Here is an 8,185-nt window from a genome sequence, read left to right as displayed (position 1 = left end):
CTTCTCTTGGAGAAAGTTACCTGTACTGTAATTTGCTTTGGCTTTCAATTTTCTCTATTTGAATCTTTCTCTTTTCCATTATTTCTCTCAATGCTTAAGATGGAAATTTTGTTAAATTTTGAAGAACAAAACTCAGTCAGTCAGGAAGGAAGAAGAATAGAAAAAGGAAACAAAACTCGGTTAGGAAGGAAGGAAGGAAGAAGAATAGAAAAAGCAAGAAAGAATAAAAATTCTAATTTGTGTTTCAGCTGTTTGAGGCTTTATAGAGTGAGCTGGGAAAGTGAGAGATTTTTTAATTTTTTTTTTTTGAGGGAGTGAGAGAATTTGGTTTTTCTTTGTTAAGTTGCATCCTTTCCTTCAGGAGAAAAAAAAAAACCAGAGTTGCTAGTGGCATACTCAATCGACTTCATGATGTGACAAGTTCGGATACCGTAGATCTGAATGCCTCGGGATACATTTTGCACCACCCCTTAAAAGTGTATGCCGAGGCATGCATATCTACGATTCCCAAATTTTCCACGTCATAAAATCGATTGAGTATGCAACCTGGTGAGTCATATTATCAAGACTCAAAAAGAATAAAGATGCAAACAAAATTTGGCTGACGGTGCTCATAGAATCTGTGATCCACCAATCACATGCGCCCACTTGTATCACTTAAAACTTCAAATTACAAAACTACCCTTGTTAGACTTGACGTGGCACACACTAGACGCAAACACTCTCTAATCAAACATTTAAGCGTTAAAATGACGAAAGTAACCGTTTGTTTTCAATCTTTGACAGCACGAAAACGGCTGTAATTAATTAGATAATAATACAACTTACGAATAGAAAACGTTAATAACAGATATTTTTTGGGCAGATTGCATTTTTATTATTAAAAAAAAACTCCCTTAAAGTTCTGACAACTCCAAGGGAACCTTACTTTATGAAAGTTTATTACCCACTAAACCTCATTTTATCAAATTTGTTACCCACCAAACCTAGTAAGAATCCACCTCATAAAATTCAAATTTATGAGATTAATTTATATGAAAATTTGAAGAATTTTATATAACATGCATTTATTTTTAGTTAAGAAAGAGCTTTTTACTCAAATGCTAGTTAAGAAAGAGTTTAGACCCGAAGGGCTAGACTCGAACTTCTGCCTTTAGCTTAAAAAGTAGTTTTCTCTCTTGCCGGCTTGAGTGTAGTACCGCTACCGCACTATGAGTTTATACTTCATTTAACCTCGACAAGGTTAATTGAAGGCTATCCATACCCCCCAGAGGTGAAACAGAGCTGGAAGGAGGCCCTCGCCCCGAGAGGAGGGGTGAGGATACTTAGCATTTAAGAGTTAGTCACTAGACAGAAAAGGGAAAGCAGCTGGCAAACACTAGACTTAGAAGCACTAGACTTGAAGCTGCCTTAGGGGCCTCATAAAGAGACAGGTTTCTTACTTTAGCTACAAAATAAATGCATGTTATATAAAATTCTTCAAATTTTCATATAAATTAATCTCATAAATTTGAATTTTATGAGGTGGATTCTTACTAGGTTTGGTGGGTAACGAACTTGATAAAGTGAGGTTTAGTGGGTAATAAACTTTCATAAAGTAAGGTTCCCTTAGAGTTGTCAGAACTCTAAGGGAGTTTTTTTTATAATAAAAATGCAATCTGCCCGGTAAATATCTGTTATTAATGTTTTCTATTCGTAAATTGTATTATTATCTAATTAATTACAGCCGTTTTCATGCTATCAAAGATTGAAAATAAATAATTACTTTTGTCATTTTAACGCGTAAATGTTTGATCACAGAGTGTTTTGCGTCTAATGTGTGCCACGTCAAGTTTAACAAGGGTAGTTTTGTAAATTGAAATTTTAAATGATACAAGTGGGCGCATGTGATTGGTGGATCACCAATTCTATGAGCACTGTCAGCCAAATTTTGTTTGCATATTTATTCTTTTTGAGTCTTGATAATATGACTCATCAGGTTGCATATTCAATCGATTTCATGACGTGGAAAATTTGGGAATCGTAGATATGTACGCCTCGGGATACACTTGTAAGGGGTAGTGCAAAATGTATCCCGAGGCATTCAGATCTACGGTATCCGAACTTGTCACATCATGAAGTTGATTGAGTATGCCATTGGCGACTCTGTTTTTTTTTTTTTTTCTCTCTTGAAGAAACAGATGCAACTCAACAAAGAAAAACCAAATTCTCTCACTCTCCCTTAAAAAAAAAAATTCAAAAATCTCTCACTTTCCAATCTCACTCTATAAAGCCTCGAACAGTTGAAACACAAATTAGAATTTTTCTTCTTTTTTTGCTTTTTCTATTCTTCTTCTTTCTTTCCTTCCTAACTGAGTTTTGTTTCCTTTTTCTGTTCTTTTTCCCTACTTCCTTCCTAACTGAGTATTGTTCTGCAAAACACAACAAAGTTTCTATCTGAAGCGTCAAGAGAAATAATGGGAAAGAGAAAGATTCAAATAGAGAAGATTGAAAATCAAAGCAAATTACAGGTAACTTTCTCCAAGAGAAGAAATAGGCTTTTAGGAAAAGCTGCTGAGTTTTGTCGTCTTTCTGACGCACAGATTGCCGTTATCGTCTTCTCACCCGCTGTACCCTTCTGTTTGGTCACTCTTCTGTCGATTCCGTTATCCATCGTTACTACAATGGAGGATCTAATTCCAATTCCAATTCAACAGTCTCTGATTCTGATTCTAACCACAAAAGATTAGAACATCAATCGGCAGTTTTTGATCAAATTAGGGATTTATAGTTAAATCTGAGGAAGATGGATGAAGAGAGGAGTAGGTTTTGGTGGGATAAGATAGAGGTTGAAGAGATAAATTCTTTGGAGAAACTTGAGGTTTTGGATAAAAAGTTGAGTGAGCTTAGAGAGAACGTATTGAATCGGCTTGATCAGAAACAAAAGCTTGAGGAGGAATCGTCGAGGAGGATTGTTGATCCAAAATGCAGTGATGATGAAGAAATGGAGGCTTTTTTAAAAGAGGTTATCTGTGATGATGATGTTGAGTGGCCTGTTGTTGTTGAAGAAGAAGAAGAAGATCCTTTGCTCATCGAATTTCCATCACTTTGATGGTTTGTTTCTTTATGTACTATACTATACTGTTTTCTATTTTAATTCTTAAATTTTGGAGAAAATAAAGATGTTGATTCCTTGTATTTGTTTTCATAAGGTTTGTAGAGATTTTTCTATTTTTCTTTAAATCTATTTTGGTTCTGTACTTGATTCTTTGTGTTTCTTTTTTATGATTTTTGTTGGTTTTTTTTTTTTTTAATTTTAATTAATGCGGTATTTGGATCCACATCTCCTTCCCTCTAACTCCAAGTGGAAGGACTTTATAGTGTTGATTACATATGCAAATCTCAGTCCAGTCAAATTAAGTCAACAACTCACGAGTCAACTCTGATGAGTCAAATAATAATGTGTTAAGTTATCAGTAATAGTTTAAAATAATTATATATATTCTATTGGCACACCAACTTTTACTTACAACACTTCAACATTTCCGTACAACACACTAATGATCAAACCATTGTCCACATACAAGATTGGTGTGTTATAAGTAAAATTTTGTGTGATAATTGAAGCTCTCAGAATATAAATATGTTGGAGGTAATTTTCCAACTAGTGGTAAAGTAACGTGTCACCATCAGATTTGAATCAGATTGCCTTAATATTACTCTTGTTCAAAATGCATAATTAAGTGCCATAGCCAGATTCCGTGGAATCTTATAGTTAAGGAAAAATTACTTAATGGTCCTTGACGGAAGGTTTTCTTTCTAATTAGTCCTTAAGTTTTAGACTTCTCTTATTAGTTCATTTAGTAAAACTTTCTTTTCTTAATGGTTCCTCAACCTCATCTTAGGTTATAATATTTTTGAAATACCGAAATTATTCTTTTTTCATCTTCTTCATATACTTAGGTTTTCCAATAACGATTCCATTCATTTCCAACGATTTTTTATCGTGAATGACGAATGAAAATTATATACTTCTCATTTTGAAATTTTAGAAATACTTTTTTTTTCCAACGATTTATAATAAAAATAAAACCAGGGTTTTTCAATTGTTTTGGTTTGTTTTTGGATGAAATTCTATCAAGAATGATTATTTTGGTTTGAAATCATCTAAACAAATCGTTATGTCAAGTTTAAAGTCGATCTTTCCATGTATTTTATTTGGAAAAACTCGAAAAAACAAAAAAAATGGGTGAGTTTTACCATGTCGAGTTTGTCAAATTTTAATGCCTGGATTTCACTTCCCTCTTCAGCTGCAACAAATACACCATTAGAATATCAAATAATAACACTATGGTCAACCTTCCTTTTTGTTGAAAGATTGACCCATCTATATATATTGACTTCAAACCACCCTTAAGGAGGAAGAGTACAGCGTATGGTATGTCTCTTAGTTTTCTTCTTCAAGGCATGTACTATTCCATTAGTTACTAGTACATTGTGTGTTATATATTTTTTATTTTTGGGGATAATTGCACTTTGGAAAAGAGTGATACACTATTATATAATACCAATATCCACTTGAATTGTAGAGTTCAAGCATTTGAAAATTTCTTTAAATTGATCATTTAAAGCACTCATTTTGAGTAAATATTTTCCAAAAAATTTGTACAGTGTACCGTTTTGGTAATTTATTCTAATTTATTTGTACTTGCCGGTCAAGTTCTAATATGTTTCTTACAACCACACAATTAAATATTTTTCACTCACAAGTTTCCGTCTTTAAATCTGGGTAAAGCTACCTCCTTGAGAGTACAAATTTGGCTCTACACTAATTTATTTATCCAGGTAAATGCTGCCAGTTTGCACATGGATAGCTTAGAGATGGTTCGACTAAATCCTTACTTTTCGTCTTCTAATACCTTTTTGCCTCAAGTGTTTCTGTTTTCATTCTATAGATATTGAGATTTCTGATGGCAGGTTAAGCATTTCAAATTCCTTGTAAAGAATATTGCATTAGACATCTCCTTCAATCATCTAGGAAGATTCTTTACATTTATACTACAAGAAAATTTTGAATTAGGAATGAGGTTTTAAAATGGTTTTAAGCCTTTTTTTTTTTGGTTGCTGATATGTTTATAGTTTGTTTAGGAGACATTATTTGATGAATTTGTTCTAACTCATACCTTTAGAAGGTGGGGTAAGGCTACATTGATTCATATTCAGCCCTTTCTGGTTCATTATTTGATGAATTCATATGTTTATAGGCTACCTTGATACATTGATGAATTTATTGATATATGAATAAAATCAGACTCATCATATATGATTCATCTCATAGATAAATTCTGGTTCTGTTGCAGGCTAGCATGGTTGCTGCACATGGTTTCATGTATATTGTGGATTGTAACAGGGATTAACCCGTGTTCTTGGTTTTATGCTCTCTTGTGTTTTGTGGATTGTTATAGGAATTAACCTCTATACTGTTATCATGTTTTAGCTGCCCATCAAATCTTAGTACAGTATCATTGCTTTACCTCTGTAATGTGATGAGTTTGATGCATCAAAGGTTCCTTTAATTTTTCAATTTTCGTTGACCACATCAACAAACAGGTATAATCCTCACAAAACAACTATTTTAATTGATGAGATTGCATTCTTTTCCCTCTATCCTAAGCATATAACTTTTGTGGAACCTTCTGTTTAGATGGGATTTGATTATTATTGAGTTGGGTAGCTCTAGCCAATTGTTTAGCACATATTTTGGGGATGGTGTTGAAGTACCTAGAGATTTACAAGTTATTGTGGCGTCTCTCTACCTAAAGGATGTAAAAGAGGTATGCTTGTGTGTGTGTGTGTATTGTGTGGGCACTCCCTGTATGCATGATCTCTATGCCTATGAGCATCTAGGCGTTTATGAGTGGCCGAGTGTGTGCATGACTCTAAATCATTAAAAGTTATCTAACAAAATTTACAGGTTCCTTTAAACGTAGGTGGAATGATGTTAGTCTTAAATAACACCTTGACCTGTGTGATGACCATCCCTTGTTCCCTTCATGTTATTTTGCTTTAATCCAAATTGCCTTTCACAAACATGTCTATCTTCCCATTTTCTACTTGGAAATTTGTGAATGATACAATTTATAGATGTTTTCAATGGAATAACAGATGAAGATGCTTCAAATTGGGTGCATGATGACTAATTCGGGATTTACTGCTACATGATGTGAGGGTCTGTATGTTTCCTTTATCTCATGTGGTAGAAAAATTGTGAGACTACCAATGGTTGGTCATGGAACCCAAACCCTTTGTTAACTGGGACTAGAATGCTTAGGTGCCAAACAATGGTTGCATCAAGTAAGGAGGCTGCTTATACCTCTCCAAACATAGATAGGGCTGCCCATAGTGATGTCAATAGTGGCTGCCAATCAAGGCTTATCGACTCAGTTTTTGGCCAAGGAGGTTGTTCTTTTACTGCAACTTTTCTTGTTCACCATAATTGAAGGTCCGCCATAAGATCAACTTATATCACCATCAATTTGAAGTCCACATTTTTTATAGGCTTGTAAGTTTTAAAAGGGCTGATTTTGTGTGAGGATCATTCCCATGGTGAGGAGATGATTCTCAGAAGGAATTTGCTCTTCACTAGGTTCCTTGTGGGTCACATGAACATTGCCAAAAAGATGGGTCATAGATACAATATGAGATTGGGTTATATTGACCTAAGGACCACCTATTTATATGGATTGAACTTCCAAATGGCACCCAAAAACATGTCGTAGTCCACGTGATCCAAATGAGGACCTCAGCTGGGGCTCTCGTCGTCCTTCAGTCCAAGTTATACTCATTTGCACTCAACTGACTGAATGTTTGGCATACCTCATGGGTAAACTGTGTAATTACAGCCTGATCTGAGATTTCAAGCTGTTTGACTTAATCACTTTTTATTCTTGGGTCTCAACTCTTGACAATGCTTTTCACTCATGTGCCCTGCTGCTCGTTTACGAAGCTTGTGATTGAAACATCCCGACTATTGAACTAAAATGTCATAGTTTTTTCTGTATAGTGAATAATATCGTAATGGACAGATTTTCTGTGATGATGACGACTTCTTGAGGAAAAATAACTTTCCGGTGGTTAAAAATTATCTACCGGTTCTTTGTCTGGTCTCAAGTTCTCACTTACATAATTTGATGCCAAGATGTTATTTGAGTTAGGAAATTATAGTTATTTGTGTGTTATATGAAGGGATTGAAAATCCTTTGCTGCAAAGACTACCAATGTTGGAAAAATTACTCAAAACTGCATGTGATTGAACTTGGTGCTTTGCCAGGCCCAATTATCTTCTTTTCCATTTACCTTTTTCTTTTAATAAAACTTATGAGTTAGGAATTATTCACATTGGTTCATGTATATTTTCTCCATTTTTAAGTTGTGGAGTTCAATCATGTCTGACGACTCTGGAAGTGTTATATTTATCGGCATCCATACTATCAATACTGTTCTCTTTGAAAGTCAGTATGTTTCTAAGTTTTCTCGCTATTTTGAAGTTTCAAGTATTGTTCTTTCCATGATTTTGATTAGCAGGTAAACCAGCTTTTACAAAGAAACAGGCAGATCTTTTCTTCCCTCCAGATTTTTCTGACGACTTCCCTAGTGTTGTATCGTGTCAATATGAAGTTGCAGATACCCCTTAAGTACAGTATGACTAGGAGACAGGTATCGCAGTTCACAAGAACCAAATTAGCCCAAATCCTATATTTTTAACAGCAGAAGCTTCATCAGTAGCTTGTATGCCGTTAATAGGCAAGGACAGGTCTTACTTGCCACAGTAAATGTGGCAACAATCGTGTCTTTTGTAAGTGGCCAAGTATGTCTATGTAAGCTTTCCTTGTGCGTGCCATTACAGTAAATTAAAGTTTGTACTAAACAATGTTAGCTGATGTCTGCTACAATTAAATAATCTAGACTTGGTAAATTAATTCTTGTCTACTGATTTTTTCAGCCTACTCCATTTTTTCTAGAACTGCAAGAAAGTAGAGAAGCTTCAACTTTATGCGGCCTAGAATCATGTGTTCAACATACTAAATTAAAGTCATAGTTTTGCATGCTATGTACTTTTGTTGCATGTTGGAAGTTTACTCGTCCATCGTTTTTTTAATTGGGTTGTGCAGCAGTTCCAAGAATTATTTTCTCAAACAAAATAAAA

Source organism: Akebia trifoliata, chromosome 11 (assembly GCF_017979445.1).
Source record: "Akebia trifoliata isolate Shusen 1 chromosome 11, ASM1797944v1, whole genome shotgun sequence".
NCBI classification, from domain to species: domain Eukaryota; kingdom Viridiplantae; phylum Streptophyta; class Magnoliopsida; order Ranunculales; family Lardizabalaceae; genus Akebia; species Akebia trifoliata.
The sequence above is the reverse complement of the archived record's forward strand: the minus strand, read 5'-3'. Positions refer to the sequence as shown.